This window comes from Triticum urartu, chromosome 7A (genome assembly GCF_056163025.1).
Source record: "Triticum urartu cultivar PI428250 chromosome 7A, HENAU_Tu73, whole genome shotgun sequence".
In the NCBI taxonomy this organism is placed as follows: domain Eukaryota; kingdom Viridiplantae; phylum Streptophyta; class Magnoliopsida; order Poales; family Poaceae; genus Triticum; species Triticum urartu.
Window position 1 is genome coordinate 49266724 of NC_141879.1, and position 18767 is coordinate 49285490.

The window sequence follows — 18767 nt, forward strand, 5'->3', positions numbered from 1 at the left end:
TAGAACACAAAGCAGTTGTGGGCGTCGATATTGTCAATTTACTTGCCGGTACTAGTCTTATCTTGATTCTACGGCATCGTGGGATGAAACCGCCCGGACCGACCTTACGCGTACGCTTACGTGAAACTGGTTCCACCGATTGACATGCACTAGTTGCATAAGGTGGCTGGCGGGTGTCTGTCTCTCCCACTTTAGTCGGATCGGATTCAATGAAAAGGGTCCTTATGAAGGGTAAATAGAAATTGGCATATCACGTTGTGGTTTTGGCGTAGATAAGAAACGTTCTTGCTAGAAACCTATAGCAGCCATATAAAAACTTGCAATAACAATTAGAGGACGTCTAACTTGTTTTTGCAGCATGTGCCGTGTGATGTGATATGGCCAAAAGGATGTGATGAATGATATATGTGATGTATGAGATTGATCATGTTCTTGTAATAGGAATCACGACTTGCATGTCGATGCGTATGACAACCGGCAGGAGCCATAGGAGTTGTCTTAATTTATTTATGACCTGCGTGTCAACATAAACTTCATGTAATTACTTTACTTTATTGCTAAAGCGTTATCCATAGTAGTAGAAGTAATAGATGACGAGACAACTTCAAGAAGACACGATGATGGAGATCATGGTGTCATGCCGGTGACAACGATGATCATGGAGCCCCGAAGATGGAGATCAAAAGGAGCAAATGATATTGGCCATATCATGTCACTATTTGATTGCATGTAATGTTTATCATGTTTTACATCTTATTTGCTTAGAACGATGGTAGCTTAAATAAGATGATCCCTCGTAATAATTTCAAGAAAGTGTTCCTCCTAACTGTGCACCGTTGCGAAGGTTCGTTGTTTCGAAGCACCACGTGATGATCGGGTGTGATAGATTCTAACATTCGAATACAACGGGTGTAAGCCAGATTTACACACGCAATACACTTAGGTTGACTTGACGAGCCTAGCATGTACAGACATGGACTCGGAACACGGAAGACCGAAAGGTCGAGCATGAGTCGTATAGAAGATACGATCAACATGAAGATGTTCACCGATGTTGACTAGTCCGTCTCACCTGATGATCAGACACGGCCTAGCTGACTCGGATCATGTTTCACTTAGATGACTAGAGGGATGTATATCTGAGTGGGAGTTCATTGAATAATTTGATTAGATGAACTTAATTATCATGAACTTAGTCTAAAATCATTACAATATGTCTTGTAGATCAAATGGCCCACATTGTCCTCAACTTCAACGCGTTCCTAGAGAAAACCAAGCTGAAAGATGATGGCAGCAACTATACGGACTGGGTCCGAAACCTGAGGATCATCCTCATAGCTGCCAAGAAAGATTATGCCCTAGAAGCACCACTAGGTGACGCACCCATCCCAGAGAACCAAGACGTTATGAATGCTTGGCAGTCACGTGCTTATGATTACTCCCTCGTTCAGTGCGGCATGCTTTACAACTTAGAACCGGGGCTCCAAAAGCGTTTTGAGCAACACGGAGCATATGAGATGTTCGAAGAGCTGAAAATGGTTTTCCAAGCTCATGCCCGGGTCGAGAGATATGAAGTCTCCGAAAAGTTCTTCAGTTGTAAGATGGAGGAAAATAGTTCTGTCAGTGAGCACATACTCAAAATGTCTAGGTTGCATAACCGCTTGACTCAGCTGGGAGTTAATCTCCCGGATGACGCGGTCATTAACAGAATCCTTAAGTCGCTTCCACCGAGCTACAAGAGCTTTGTGATGAACTTCAATATGCAGGGGATGGAAAAGACCATTCCTGAGGTATATTCAATGCTGAAATCAGCGGAGGTGGAAATCAAAAAGGAACATCAAGTGTTGATGGTGAATAAAACCACTAAGTTCAAGAAAGGCAAGGGTAAAAAACTTCAAGAAGGACGGCAAGGGAGTTGCCGCGCCCGGTAAGCAAGCTACCGGGAAGAAGTCAAAGAATGGACCCAAGCCTGAGACTGAGTGTTTTTATTGCAAGGGAAGTGGTCACTGGAAGCGGAACTGCCCCAAATACTTAGCGGACAAGAAGGCTGGCAACACTAAAGGTATATGTGATATACATGTAATTGATGTGTACCTTACCAGTACTCGTAGTAGCTCCTGGGTATTTGATACTGGTGCGGTTGCTCACATTTGTAACTCAAAGAAGGAGCTGCTGAATAAGCGGAGACTGGCAAAGGACAAGGTGACGATGCGCGTCGGAAATGGTTCCAAGGTCGATGTGACCGCCATCGGCACGCTACCTCTACATTTACCTACGGGATTAATTTTAAACCTCAATAATTGTTATTTAGTGCCAGCTTTGAGCATGAACATTGTATTAGGATCTCGTTTAATTCGAGATGGCTACTCATTTAAATCCGAGAATAATGGTTGTTCTATTTATATGAGAGATATGTTTTATGGTCATGCTCCACTGGTGAATGGTTTATTCTTCATGAATCTCGAGCGTAATGTTACACATATTCATAGTGTGAATACCAAAAGATGTAAGGTTGATAATGATAGTCCCACATACTTGTGGCACTGCCGCCTTGGTCACATAGGTGTCAAACGCATGAAGAAGCTCCATGCAGATTGACTTTTGGAGTCTCTTGATTACGAATCATTTGACACGTGCGAACCATGCCTCATGGGTAAAATGACTAAGACTCCGTTCTCAGGAACAATGGAGCGAGCAACCAACTTATTGAAAATCATACATACTGATGTGTGCGGTCCAATGAGCGTTGAGGCTCGCGGTGGCTATCGTTATGTGTTGGGGAACGTAGTAATTTCAAAATTTTCCTACGCACACGCAAGATCATGGTGATGCATAGCAACGAGAGGGAGAGTCTGATCTACGTACCCTTGTAGATCGCAACGGAAGCGTTGACACAACGTAGAGGAAGTAGTCGTACGTCTTCTTCCCGATCCGACCGATCCAAGCACCGTTACTCCGGCACCTCCGAGTTCTTAGCACACGTTCAGCTCGATGACGATCCCCGGGCTCCGATCCAGCAAAGCTTCGGGGAGGAGTTCCGTCAGCACGACGGCGTGGTGACGATCTTGATGTACTACCGACGCAGGGCTTCGCCTAAGCACTACAACGGTATGATCGAGGTGGAATTTGATGGCAGGGGGCACCGCACACGGCTAAGGAACGATCTCAAGGATCAACTTGTGTGTCTAGAGGTGCCCCCTGCCCCCGTATATAAAGGTTTCAAGGGGAGGGGCTGGCCGGCCAAGGTGGGAGGCGCAGGAGGAGTCCTACTCCTACCGGGAGTAGGACTCCCCCCTCCAATCCTAGTCCAACTAGGTTTCCTCAAGTGGGAAAGAGAGAGGTGGTGGCCGGCCACCTTCCCTAGTCCTAATAGGACTAGGGGAAGGGGGGGAGGCGCGCAGCCCATGGGGCAGCCCTTTCACCTTTCCACTAAGGCCCATGTTGGCCCATTTGGCCCATGTTGTTCCCTTTGTCATCGGTATGTTACTTGCCCGAGATTCGATCGTCGGTATCCAATACCTAGTTCAATCTCGTTACTGGCAAGTCTCTTTACTCGTTCTGTAATACATCATCTCACAACTAACATCTTAGTTATAATGCTTGCAAGGCTTATGTAATGTGTATTACCGAGAGGGCCCAGAGATACCTCTCCAACACTCGGAGTGACAAACCCTAATCTCGAAATACGCCAACCCAACATCTACCATTGGAGACACCTGTAGTACTCCTTTATAATCACCCAGTTACGTTGTGACGTTTGGTAGTACCCAAAGTGTTCCTCCGGTAAACGGGAGTTGCATAATCTCATAGTTATAGGAACATGTATAAGTCATGAAGAAAGCAATAGCAACATACTAAACGATCGGGTGCTAAGCTAATGGAATGGGTCATGTCAATCAGATCATTCAACTAATGATGTGACCTCGTTAATCAAATAACAACTCTTTGTTCATGGTTAGGAAACATAACCATCTTTGATTAACGAGCTAGTCAAGTAGAGGCATACTAGTGACACTCTGTTTGTCTATGTATTCACACATGTATTATGTTTCCGGTTAATACAATTCTAGCATGAATAATAAACATTTATCATGATATAAGGAAATAAATAATAACTTTATTATTGCCTCTAGGGCATATTTCCTTCAGTCTCCCACTTGCACTAGAGTCAATAATCTAGATTACACAGTAATGATTCTAACACCCATGGAGCCTTGGTGCTGATCATGTTTTGCTCGTGGAAGAGGCTTAGTCAACGGGTCTGCAACATTCAGATCCGTATGTATCTTGCAAATCTCTATGTCTCCCACCTGGACTAGATCCCGGATGGAGTTGAAGCGTCTCTTGATGTGTTTGGTCCTTTTGTGAAATCTGGATTCCTTTGCCAAAGCAATTGCACCAGTATTGTCACAAAAGATTTTCATTGGACCCGATGCACTAGGTATGACACCTAGATCAGATATGAACTCCTTCATCCAGACTCCTTCGTTCGCTGCTTCCGAAGCAGCTATGTACTCCGCTTCACGTGTAGATCCCGCTACGACGCTTTGTTTAGAACTGCACCAACTGACAGCTCCACCGTTTAAAGTAAACACGTATCCGGTTTGCGATTTAGAATCGTCCAGATCAGTGTCAAAGCTTGCATCAACGTAACCTCTTACGGTGAGCTCTTTGTCACCTCCATGTACGAGAAACATATCCTTAGTCCTTTTCAGGTATTTCAGGATGTTCTTGACCGCTGTCCAGTGATCCACTCCTGGATTACTTTGGTACCTCCCTGCTAAACTTATAGCAAGGCACACATCAGGTCTGGTACACAGCATTGCATACATGATAGAGCCTATGGCTGAAGCATAGGGAACATCTTTCATTTTCTCTCTATCTTCTACAGTGGTCGGGCATTGAGTCTGACTCAACTTCACACCTTGTAACACAGGCAAGAACCCTTTCTTTGCTTGATCCATTTTTAACTTCTTCAAAATCTTGTCAAGGTATGTGCTTTGTGAAAGTCCAATTAAGCGTCTTGATCTATCTCTATAGATCTTTATGCCTAATATGTAAGCAGCTTCCCCGAGGTCTTTCATCGAAAAACTTTTATTCAAGTATCCCTTTATGCTATCCAGAAATTCTATATCATTTCCAATCAGCAATATGTCATCCACATATAATATCAGAAATGCTACAGAGCTCCCACTCACTTTCTTGTAAATACAGGCTTCTCCAAAAGTCTGTATAAAGCCAAATGCTTTGATCACACTATCAAAGCGTTTATTCCAACTCCGAGATGCTTGCACCAGCCCATAAATGGATCGCTGGAGTTTGCATACTTTGTTAGCTCCCTTTGGATCGACAAAACCTTCTGGTTGCATCATATACAACTCTTCTTCCAGAAATCCATTCAGGAATGCAGTTTTGACATCCATCTGCCAAATTTCATAATCATAAAATGCGGCAATTGCTAACATGATTCTGACAGACTTAAGCATCGCTACGGGTGAGAATGTCTCATCGTAGTCAACCCCTTGAACTTGTCGAAAACCTTTTGCAACAAGTCGAGCTTTATAGACAGTAACATTACCGTCAGCGTCAGTCTTTTTCTTGAAGATCCATTTATTCTCAATTGCTTGCCGATCATCGGGCAAGTCAACCAAAGTCCATACTTTGTTCTCATACATGGATCCCATCTCAGATTTCATGGCCTCAAGCTACTTTGCGGAATCTGGGCTCACCATCGCTTCTTCATAGTTCGTAGGTTCATCATGATCTAGTAGCATGACTTCCAGAACTGGATTACCGTACCACTCTGGCGCGGATCTTGCTCTGGTTGATCTACGAGGTTCAGTAGTATCTTGTTCCGAAGTTTCATGATCATTATCATCAACTTCCTCACTTATTGGTGTAGGTGTCGCAGAAACAGTTTTCTGTGATGTACTACTTTCTAATAAGGGAGAGGGTACAGTTACCTCGTCAAGTTCTACTTTCCTCCCACTCACTTCTTTCGAGAGAAACTCCTTCTCAAGAAAGTTTCCGAATTTAGCAACAAAAGTCTTGCCTTCGGATCTGTGATAGAAGGTGTATCCAATAGTTTCCTTTGGATATCCTATGAAGACACATTTCTCCGATTTGGGTTCGAGCTTATCAGGTTGAAGCTTTTTCACATAAGCATCGCAACCCCAAACTTTAAGAAACGACAACTTTGGTTTCTTGCCAAACCACAGTTCATAAGGCGTCGTCTCAACGGATTTTGATGGTGCCCTATTTAACGTGAATGCGGCCGTCTCTAAAGCATATCCCGAAAACGATAGCGGTAAATCAGTAAGAGACATCATAGATCGTACCATATCTAGTAAAGTACGATTACGACGTTCGGACACACCATTACGCTGTGGTGTTCCGGGTGGCGTGAGTTGCGAAACTATTCCACAATTTTTCAAATGTATACCGAACTCGTAACTCAAATATTCTCCTCCACAATCAGATCGTAGAAACTTTATTTTCTTGTTACGATGATTTTCAACTTCACTCTGAAATTCCTTGAACTTTTCAAATGTTTCAGACTTGTGTTTCATCAAGTAGATATACCCATATCTACTTAAATCATCTGTGAAGGTGAGAAAATAACGATATCCACCACGAGCCTCAATATTCATCGGACCACATACATCGGTATGTATGATTTCCAATAAATCTGTTGCTCTCTCCATAGTACCGGAGAACGGTGTTTTAGTCATCTTGCCCATGAGGCACGGTTCGCAAGTACCAAGTGATTCACAATCAAGTGGTTCCAAAAGTCCATCAGTATGGAGTTTCTTCATGCGCTTTATACTGATATGACCTAAACGGCAGTGCCACAAATAAGTTGCACTATCATTATCAACTCTGCATCTTTTGGCCTCTACATTATGAATATGTGTATCACTACTATCGAGATTTAACAAGAATAGACCACTCTTCAAGGGTGCATGACCATAAAAGATATTACTCATATAAATAGAACAACCATTATTCTCCGATTTAAATGAATAACCGTCTCGCATTAAACAAGATCCAGATATAATGTTCATGCTCAACGCTGGCACCAAATAACAATTATTTAGGTCTAATATTAATCCCGAAGGTAGATGTAGAGGTAGCATGCCGACCGCGATCACATCGACTTTGGAACCGTTTCCCACACGCGTCGTCACCTCGTCCTTAGCTAATCTTCGCTTAATCCGTAGTCCCTGTTTCGAGTTGCAAATATTAGCAATAGAACCAGTATCAAATACCCAGGTGCTACTGCGTGCATTAGTAAGGTACACATCAATAACATGTATATCACATATACCTTTGTTCACCTTGCCATCCTTCTTATCCGCCAAATACTTGGGGCAGTTCCGCTTCCAGTGACCAGTCTGCTTGCAGTAGAAGCACTCAGTTTCAGGCTTAGGTCCAGAGTTGGGTTTCTTCTCCTGAGTAGCAACTTGCTTGCCGTTCTTCTTGAAGTTCCCCTTCTTCTTCCCTTTGCCCTTTTTCTTGAAACTAGTGGTTTTGTTAACCATCAACACTTGATGCTCCTTCTTGATTTCTACCTCCGCAGCTTTCAGCATTGCGAAGAGCTCGGGAATAGTCTTGTTCATCCCTTGCATATTATAGTTCATCATGAAGCTCTTGTAGCTTGGTGGCAGTGATTGGAGAATTCTGTCAATGACGCAATCATCTGGAAGATTAACTCCCATCTGAATCAAGTGATTGTTATACCCAGACATTTTGAGTATATGCTCACTGACAGAACTGTTCTCCTCCATCTTGCAGCTATAGAACTTATTGGAGACTTCATATCTCTCAATCCGGGCATTTGCTTGAAATATCAACTTCAACTCCTGGAACATCTCATATGCTCCATGACGTTCAAAACGTCGTTGAAGTCCCGATTCTAAGCCGTAAAGCATGGCACACTGAACTATCGAGTAGTCATCAGCTTTGCTCTGCCAGACGTTCATAACATCTGGTGTTGCTCCAGCAGCAGGCCTAGCACCCAGCGGTGCTTCCAGGACGTAATTCTTCTGTGCAGCAATGAGGATAATCCTCAAGTTATGGACCCAGTCCGTGTAATTGCTACCATCATCTTTCAACTTTGCTTTCTCAAGGAACGCATTAAAATTCAACGGAACAACAGCACGAGCCATCTATCTACAATCAACATAAACAAGCAAGATACTATCAGGTACTAAGTTCATGATAAATTTAAGTTCAATTAATCATATTACTTAAGAACTCCCACTTAGATAGACATCCCTCTAATCCTCTAAGTGATCACGTGATCCAAATCAACTAAACCATGTCCGATCATCACGTGAGATGGAGTAGTTTCATCGGTGAACATCATTATGTTGATCATATCTACTATATGATTCACGCTCGACCTTTCGGTCTCCGTGTTCCGAGGCCATATCTGTATATGCTTGGCTCGTCAAGTATAACCTGAGTATTCCGCGTGTGCAACTGTTTTGCACCCGTTGTATTTGAACGCAGAGCCTATCACACCCTATCATCACGTGGTGTCTCAGCACGAAGAACTTTCGCAACGGTGCATACTCCGGGAGAACTCTTCTTGATAATTTAGTGAGAGATCATCTTATAATGCTACCGTCAATCAAAGCAAGATAAGATGCATAAAAGATAAACATCACATGCAATCAATATAAGTGATATGATATGGCCATCATCATCTTGTGCTTGTGATCTCCATCTCCGAAGCACCGTCATGATCACCATCGTCACCGGCGCGACACCTTGATCTCCATCGTAGCATCGTTGTCGTCTCGCCAATCTTATGCTTCCACGACTATCACTACCGTTTAGCAATAAAGTAAAGCATTACATCGCGATTGCATTGCATACAATAAAGCGACAACCATATGGCTCCTGCCAGTTGCCGATAACTTGGTTACAAAACATGATCATCTCATACAATAAAATCAGCATCATGCCTTGACCATATCACATCACAACATGCCCTGCAAAAACAAGTTAGACATCCTCTACTTTGTTGTTGCAAGTTTTACGTGGCTGCTACGGGCTTAAGCAAGAACTCATCTCACCTACGCATCAAAACCACAACGATAGTTTGTCAAATAGACTCCGTTTTAACCTTCTCAAGGACCGGGCATAGCCATACTCGGTTCAACTAAAGTTGGAGAGACAGTCGCCCGCAAGCCATCTATGTGCAAAGCACGTTGAGGGAACCGGTCTCGCGTAAGCGTACGCGTAAGGTTGGTCCGGGTCGTCTCGTCCAACAATACCGCCGAACCAAAGTATGACATGCTGGTAGGCAGTATGACTTGTATCGCCCACAACTCACTTGAGTTCTACTCGTGCAAATAACATCAAACCAAAAAACCTAGGCTCGGATGCCACTGTTGGGGAACGTAGTAATTTCAAAAAATTTCCTACGCACACGCAAGATCATGGTGATGCATAGCAACGAGGGGGAGAGTCTGATCTACGTACCCTTGTAGATCGCAACGGAAGCGTTGACACAACGTAGAGGAAGTAGTCGTACGTCTTCTTCCCGATCCGACCGATCCAAGCACCGTTACTCCGGCACCTCCGAGTTCTTAGCACACGTTCAGCTCGATGACGATCCCCGGGCTCCGATCCAGCAAAGCTTTGGGGAGGAGTTCCGTCAGCACGACGGCGTGGTGACGATCTTGATGTACTACCGACGCAGGGCTTCGCCTAAGCACTACAACGGTATGATCGAGGTGGAATTTGGTGGCAGGGGGCACCGCACACGGCTAAGGAACGATCTCAAGGATCAACTTGTGTGTCTAGAGGTGCCCCCTGCCCCCGTATATAAAGGTTTCAAGGGGAGGGGCTGGCCGGCCAAGGTGGGAGGCGCAGGAGGAGTCCTACTCCTACCGGGAGTAGGACTCCCCCCCTCCAATCCTAGTCCAACTAGGTTTCCTCAAGTGGGAAAGAGAGAGGGGGTGGCCGGCCACCTTCCCTAGTCCTAATAGGACTATGGGAAGGGGGGAGGCGCGCACCCCATGGGGCAGCCCTTTCACCTTTCCACTAAGGCCCATGTTGGCCCATTTGGCTCCCGGGGGGTTCCGGTAACCCTCCCGGTAATCCGGTAAAATCCCGATTTTACCCGGAACACTTCCGATGTCCAAACATAGGCTTCCAATATATCAATCTTTATGTCTCGACCATTTCGAGACTCCTCGTCATGTCCATGATCACATCCAGGACTCCGAACAACCTTCGGTACATCAAAATGCATAAACTCATAATAACTGTCATCGTAACGTTAAGCGTGCGGACCCTACGGTTCGAGAACAATGTAGACATGACCAAGACACATCTCCGGTCAATAACCAATAGCGGGACCTGGATGCCCATATTGGCTCCTACATATTCTACGAAGATCTTTATCGGTCAGACCGCATAACAACATACGTTGTTCCCTTTGTCATTGGTATGTTACTTGCCCGAGATTCGATCGTCGGTATCCAATACCTAGTTCAATCTCGTTACTGGCAAGTCTCTTTACTCGTTCTGTAATACATCATCTCACAACTAACATCTTAGTTATAATGCTTGCAAGGCTTATGTAATGTGTATTACCGAGAGGGCCCAGAGATACCTCTCCGACACTCGGAGTGACAAACCCTAATCTCGAAATACACCAACCCAACATCTACCATTGGAGACACCTGTAGTACTCCTTTATAATCACCCAGTTACGTTGTGACGTTTGGTAGTACCCAAAGTGTTCCTCCGGTAAACGGGAGTTGCATAATCTCATAGTTATAGGAACATGTATAAGTCATGAAGAAAGCAATAGCAACATACTAAACGATCGGGTGCTAAGCTAATGGAATGGGTCATGTCAATCAGATCATTCAACTAATGATGTGACCTCGTTAATCAAATAACAACTCTTTGTTCATGGTTAGGAAACATAACCATCTTTGATTAACGAGCTAGTCAAGTAGAGGCATACTAGTGACACTCTGTTTGTCTATGTATTCACACATGTATTATGTTTCCGGTTAATACAATTCTAGCATGAATAATAAACATTTATCATGATATAAGGAAAGAAATAATAACTTTATTATTGCCTCTAGGGAATATTTCCTTCATTATGTTCTCACCCTCACTGATGACTTGAGTAGATATGGGTATGTCTACTTAATGAAACACAAGTCTGAGACCTTTGAAAAGTTCAAGGAATTTCAGAGTGAGGTTGAGAATCAACGTGACAGAAAAATCAAGTTCTTGCGATCAGATTGTGGGGGAGAATACTTGAGTCACGAATTTGGCACACAATTAGGGAAATGTGGAATAGTTTCACAACTCACACCGCCTGGAACACCTCAGCGTAATGGTGTGTCCGAACGTCGTAATCGCACTCTATTGGATATGGTGCGATCTATGATGTCTATTACCGATCTATCGCTGTCATTTTGGGGCTATGCTTTAGAGACTGCCGCATTCACTTTAAATAGGGCTCCGTTGATATCCGTTGAGACGACACCATATGAATTATGGTTTGGGAAGAAACCTAAGCTGTCGTTTCTTAAAGTTTGGGGATGCGATGCTTATGTCAAGAAACTTCAACCTGAAAAGCTCGAACCCAAATCGGAAAATGCGTCTTCATAGGATACCCTAAAGAAACTGTTGGGTATACCTTCTACCTCAGATCTGAAGGCAAGATCTTTGTTGCCAAGGATGGATCCTTTCTAGAGAAAGAGTTTCTCTCAAAAGTAGTCAGTGGGAGGAAAGTAGAACTTGATGAAGTATTGCCTCTTGAACCGGAGAGTAGCGCAGCTCAAGAAAATGTTCCTGAGGTGCCTGCACCGACTAGAGAGGAAGTTAATGATGATGATCATGAAACTTCAGATCATGTAGCTACTGAACTTCGTAGGTCCACAAGGACACGTTCCACACCAGAGTGGTACGGCAACCCTGTCCTGGAAATCATGTTGTTAGACAATGGTGAACCTTCGAACTATGAGGAAGCGATGTCGGGCCCAGATTCCGAAAAATGGCTGGAAGCCATGAAATCCGAGATAGGATCCATGTATGAAAACAAAGTATGGACTTTGACTGACTTGCCCGATGATCGGCGAGCCATAGAAAATAAATGGATCTTTAAGAAGAAGACAGACGCGGATGGTAATGTAACCATCTATAAAGCTCGGCTTGTCGCTAAGGATTATCGACAAGTTCAATGGGTTAACTACGATGAGACTTTCTCACCTGTAGCGAAGCTGAAGTCCGTCCGAATCATGTTAGCAATTGCCGCATTCTATGACTATGAGATATGGCAAATGGACGTCAAAACGACATTCCTTAATGGTTTCCTTAAGGAAGAATTGTATATGATGCAGCCGGAAGGTTTTGTCGATCCTAAGAATGCTGACAAGGTGTGCAAGCTCCAACGCTCGATCTATGGGCTGGTGCAAGCATCTCGGAGTTGGAACATTCATTTTCATGAGATGATCAAAGCGTTTGGGTTTATGCAGACTTATGGAGAAGCTTGCATTTACAAGAAAGTGAGTGGGAGCTCTGTAGCATTTCTCATATTATATGTGGATGGCATACTATTGATGGGAAATGATATAGAATTCTTGGAAAGCATAAAGGCCTACTTGAACAAGTGTTTTTCAATGAAGGATCTTGGAGAAGCTGCTTACATATTAGGCATCAAGATCTATAGAGATAGATCGAGACGCCTCATTGGTCTTTCACAGAGTACGTACCTTGACAAGATATTAAAGAAGTTCAATATGGATCAGTCAAAGAAGGGGTTCTTGCTTGTATTGCAAGGTACGAGATTGAGCACGGCTCAATGCCCGACCACGGCAGAAGATAGAGAAAAGATGAATGTCGTCCCCTATGCCTCAACCATAGGGTCTATCATGTATGCTATGCTGTGTACCAGACCTAATGTAAACCTTGCCGTAAGTTTGGTAGGAAGGTACCAAAGTAATCCCGGCAGGGAACACTGGACAGCGGTCAAGAATATCCTGAAGTACCTGAAGAGGACTAAGGATATGTTTCTCGTTTATGGAGGTGACGAAGAGCCCGTCGTAAAGGCTTACGTCAATGCTAGCTTCGACACAGATCTGGATGACTCTAAGCCACAAACCGGATACGTGTATATTTTGAATGGTGGGGCAGTAAGCTGGTGCAGTTGCAAGCAAAGCGTTGTGGCGGGATCTACATGTGAAGCGGAGTACATGGAAGCCTCGGAGGCAGCACAAGAAGCAATCTGGGTGAAGGAGTTCATTACCGACCTAGGAGTCATTCCCAATGCGTCGGGCCCGATGATTCTCTTCTGTGACAACACTGGAGCTATTGCCCTTGCCAAGGAGCCCAGGTTTCACAGGAAGACCAGGCATATCAAGCGTCGCTTCAACTGCATTCGTGAAAGTGTTCAAAATGGAGACATAGATATTTGTAAAGTACATACGGACCTGAATGTGGCAGATCCGTTGACTAAACCTCTCCCTAGAGCAAAACATGATCAACACCAGAACTGTATGGGTGTTCGATTCATCACAATGTAACTAGATTATTGACTCTAGTGCAAGTGGGAGACTGCTGGAAATATGCCCTGGAGGCTATAATAAAATGGTTATTATTATATTTCCTTGTTCATGATAATTGTCTATTGTTCATGCTATAATTGTGTTATCCGGAAATCGTAATACATGTGTGAATACATAGACCACAACATGTCCCTAGTGAGACTCTAGTTGACTAGCTCGTTGATTGGGATTTGTCACTCCATATGACGGAGAGGTATCTCTGGGCCCACTCGGTAATGCATCATCATAATGAGATCAATGTGACCAAGTGGTTGATCACGGGATCATGCATTACGGTACGAGTAAAGTGACTTGCCGGTAACGAGATTGAATGAGGTATTGGGATACCGACGATCGAGTCTCGGGCAAGTAACGTACCGATTGACAAAGGGAATTGTATACGGGATTGATTGAATCCTCGACATCGTGGTTCATCCGATGAGATCATCGAGGAGCATGTGGGAGCCAACATGGGTATCCAGATCCCGCTGTTGGTTATTGACCAGAGAGTCATCTCGGTCATGTCTGTGTGTCTCCCGAACCCGTAGGGTCTACACACTTAAGGTTCGGTGACGCTAGGGTTGTTGAGATATTAGTATACGGTAACCCTAAATTTGTTCGGAGTCTCGGATGAGATCCCGGACATCACGAGGAGTTCCGGAATGGTCTGGAGGTGAAGATTTATATATAGGAAGTCAAGTTTCGGCCATCGGGAAAGTTTCGGGGGTAATCGGTATTGTACCGGGACCACCAGAAGGGTCTCGGGGGTCCACCGGGTGGGGCCACCTGTCCCGGAGGGCCCCATGGGCTGAAGTGGGAGGGGAACCAGCCCCTAGTGGGCTGGTGCGCCCCCCTTGGGCCTCCCCTGTGCCTAGGGTTGGAAACCCTAGGGGTGGGGGGCGCCCCACTTGGCTTGGGGGGCACTCCACCCCCCTTGGCCGCCGCCCCCCTTGGAGATTGTATCTCCTTGGGCCGGAGCCCCCCTAGGAGTCCTATATATAGTGGGGGGAGGGAGGGCAGCCGCACCCTAGCCCATGGCGCCTCCCTCTCCCTCCCGTGACACTTCTCCCTCTCCCTAAGCTTGGCGAAGCCCTGCCGAGATCACCGTTGCTTCCACCACCACGCCGTCGTGCTGCTGGATCTCCATCAACCTCTCCTCCCCCCTTGCTGGATCAAGTTGGAGGAGACGTCTTCCCAACCATACGTGTGTTGAACGCGGAGGTGCCGTCCGTTCGGCGCTAGGTCAACGGTGATTTGGATCACGACGAGTACGACTCCATCAACCCCGTTCTCTTGAACGCTTCCGCTCGCGATCTACGAGGGTATGTAGATGCACTCCCCTCTCCCTCGTTGCTAGATGACTACATAGATTTATCTTGGTGATGCATAGATAATTTTAAAATTCTGCTACATTCCCCAACAAAAAGACGCTCCAAGACTTGCACATATCGCATGAACGAAACGAATCCGAAAACATATCGATATTTGTTGAAGAAAGAGGGGATGCCTCCCCAGCATCCCCAAGCTTAGACGCTTGAGTCTCCTTGAATATTTACTTGCGGTGTCTCGGGCATCCCCAAGCTTGAGCTCTTGCCTCTCTTCCTTCTTCTCACATCGAAACCTTCCCGATCATCGAACACTTCATCCACAAAAAACTTCAACAGAAAACTCGGTAAGATCTATTAGTATAATAAAGCAATTCACTACTGTAGGTACCGTTGCAAACCAATTCATATTTTGTTTTTGCATTGTGTCTACTGTAATATAAATTTTTCATGGCTTAATCCACTGATATAAATTGATAGTTTCATCAAAACAAGCAAACTATGCATCAAAAACAGAATCTGTCTAAAACAGAACAGTCTGTAATAATGTGAACATTCACCATGCTTATGGTACTTGAACAATTCTACCAAAATTACGAAAAATAAAAAAATTGTATAGAAAGATAGTGAAAAAAGAATCAGAACCATTTGACGTTCCAGCTAAAAATGTAAAATCACGCACTACAGCAAAAGTTTCTGTCATGCACCATACAAACCATCAAGCAAATGTAAACATCCTAAAGGCAAACATTGGCACATTATTTTTATAATACAATGGAATTGTACAAGGGGATAACTATTTTTGTTGAAAAGTTTTTGTAATCAAGATTCACAAAGTTTCCGTGAGCATGAACAAAGTTCAAGGAGCTCTCCCACTTCAACTGTGCTTGTCTTTCTCACTTTCACTTTCCTTTTTGAAAAGTTTTGGGTTCTTCTCTTTATTTTTGTTGTTTTTAAACTATATAAAATCACTCAACAGAAATAAATGACTCTCTAAAACTTCTGGGTTGTCTCCCTGGCAGCGCTTTCTTTAAAGCCATTAAGCTAGGCATATAGTGCTCAAGTAGCGAATCCACCCGGATCCTAAGGTATATCAAAGCCAATTTTAATTAGCAATGATTTGTAATTTAGTAGTGAGCACAAAGCAACATATATCAAGCAATGACGAAGTCTAACTCTCTCCCTATGCATCGGCATGTCATAAAAGAACAATTCATGCACACCTAGTAAAGGCCAATGCATAGTATAAACAGTTTCTTGCAATTTTATCATGTTGGAGACATAGAGAGGTGCAGATATAGTTCCTCTCTCATAATAATTGCAAGTAGGAGCACCAAGCACATGCATATTATATTCATCAAAATTATCATGTGCAACGGTAAAAGGAAACCCATCAATGTAATCCTTAATAAGTGCAAACTTCTCCGATATAGTGTAATCGGGAGAATTCAAAAAGATAATAGGACTATCATGTGTGGGTGCAATAGCAACAATTTCATGTTTAACATAAGGAACTATAGCAAGTTCATCTCCATAAGCATAATTCGTATTGGCATCTTGGCCACAAGCATAGCAAGCATCATCAAAAAGGGATATTTCAAAAGAATCGACGGGATCATAGCAATTATCATAATATTCATTCTTCGGTAAGCATGAAGGGGAATTAAACAATGTATGATTTGAAGAGTTACTCTCATTAGAAGGTGGGCACGGGTGATCAATTCGCTCTTCCTCCTTTTGTTCTTCGCTCTCCTCCTCATCTTTTTCATCCAATGAGCTCATAGTGTCATCAATTTCTTCTTCCATAGACTCCAGCAAAATATTAGTCTCTTCTTGGACAGCGGAGTATTCCTCAATATATTGTTTAACATAGGTATTAGAAGCATAATTATCATAGCAATATTTAAGTATAACAAAATTTTCAGATTTATGAAAGGTAGCATCATACTTTTCAATCAAAGAAGCAATTTCATAAGCACCCTCAAAAGCAACAAATTCTTCAATTTGTTGAACATCATAGTAACTATAAACACCTTTAGCATAAGAAGATAAGATTCCATTATCAATAAACTCACATTGGTAGGGAAGGTGTTTCTTGGGGTTTTCAGAACAACAAGTAAAATCATATAATTCACATAAATTCCAAGCATAGCATTGCAAACGTTGAATTTGACTCCATAATAATTTCCCTTTTTCAGATATACGGTGCCGCACATAACAAGCATGCTGATCTAAAGATTTTCCCTCAACTAAGCTAGTTGGGGTTTCGGCACAAGCACAAAGGGATCGAAGATGATCCAAGTAATAAGCTTCAGCAGTGTGATAGATTTTGAGTGGTTCTTCAACCATTGGTTTGGTAGGTACAACTAATTTTTGGTATTTTGCGTTTCCTACCCATAACTAAAGATAGAAAACAACTAAGAACAGCAAATAAAAATTACTTAGTGATAAAGCAAACAAGCACACACGAGAATATTCACCCCACGCTATTGCTCCCCGGCAACGGTGCCAGAAAAAGGTCTTGATAACCCACAAGTATAGGGGATCGCAACAGTTTTCGATAAGTAAGAGTGTCGAACCCAACGAGGAGCTAAAGGTAGAACAAATATTCCCTCAAGTTCTATCGACCACCGATACAACTCTACGCACGCTTGATGTTCTCTTTACCTAGAACAAGTATGAAACTAGAAGTACTTTGTAGGTGTTGTTGGATAGGTTTGCAAGATAATAAAGAGTACGTAAATAAAAAGTAGGGGTTGTTTAGATAAAAAAACAATAAAGTAAATATAGCGAGTGTGGAAAAGTGGTGGTTGGAGTTGCGAAATTGCCCCTAAGCAATTGACTACTTTACTAGACCGATAGCAAGTATTATGTGGGAGATGCCACTGCTAGCATGTCATCCCTGACTTGGAATTCTATGCACTTATGATTGGAACTATTAGCAAGCATCCGCAACTACTAACGTTCATTAAGGTAAAACCCAACCATAGCATTAAGATATATTGGTCCCCCTTCAATCCCGTATGCATCAATTTCTATGCTAGGTTGAAGCTTCTGTCACTCTTGGCCTCCAATACATAGTCCTATCAACATACAACTAACCCTAGGGTGTGATCGACGCGCGCAATCATATTATGGGCACCAAAGGACAGCAACATAACCACAAGCAAATTAAATCAATCATACCAATTCATCAACCAACGATAGGACAACGAAAATCTACTCAGACATCATAGGATGACAACACATCATTGGATAATAATATGAAGCATAAAGCACCATGTTCAAGTAGAGGGTACAGCGGGTTGCGGGAGAGTGGACTGCTGTAGATAGAGGTGGGAAGGTGATGGATATGTTGCTGAAGATGGCGGAGGTGTTGGAGTAGATCGCGGTGATGATGATGATGGCCACGGCAGTGTTCCGGCGCCACTGGAAGAGAAGGGGAGAGGGGGCCCCTTCATCTTCTTCTTCCTTGGCCTCCTCCCTAGATGGGAGAAGGGTTTCCCCTTCGGTCCTTGGCCTCCATGGCATGGGAGGGGCGAGAGCCCCTCCGAGATTGGATCAGTCTCTTTGTCTCTCTCTGTTTCTGCGTTCTGTTCTGGCTCTGTTTCATCGTTTCATGTATATATGGAGATCCGTAACTCCGATTGGCCTGAAACCTTTGCCATGATTTTTTTCCGAATATTAGCTTTCTTCCGGCAAAAGAAGAGTGTCAACCGCCTTACGGTGGTCTCACGAGGGTAGGGGGCATGCCCTAGGGGGGGGGGGGGCGCCCCCCTGCCTCGTGACCACCACAGGCACTGGTTCGCGTTGATGTTCCTTCCAAATTTTCCATATTTTCCAAAAATAAGCTCCG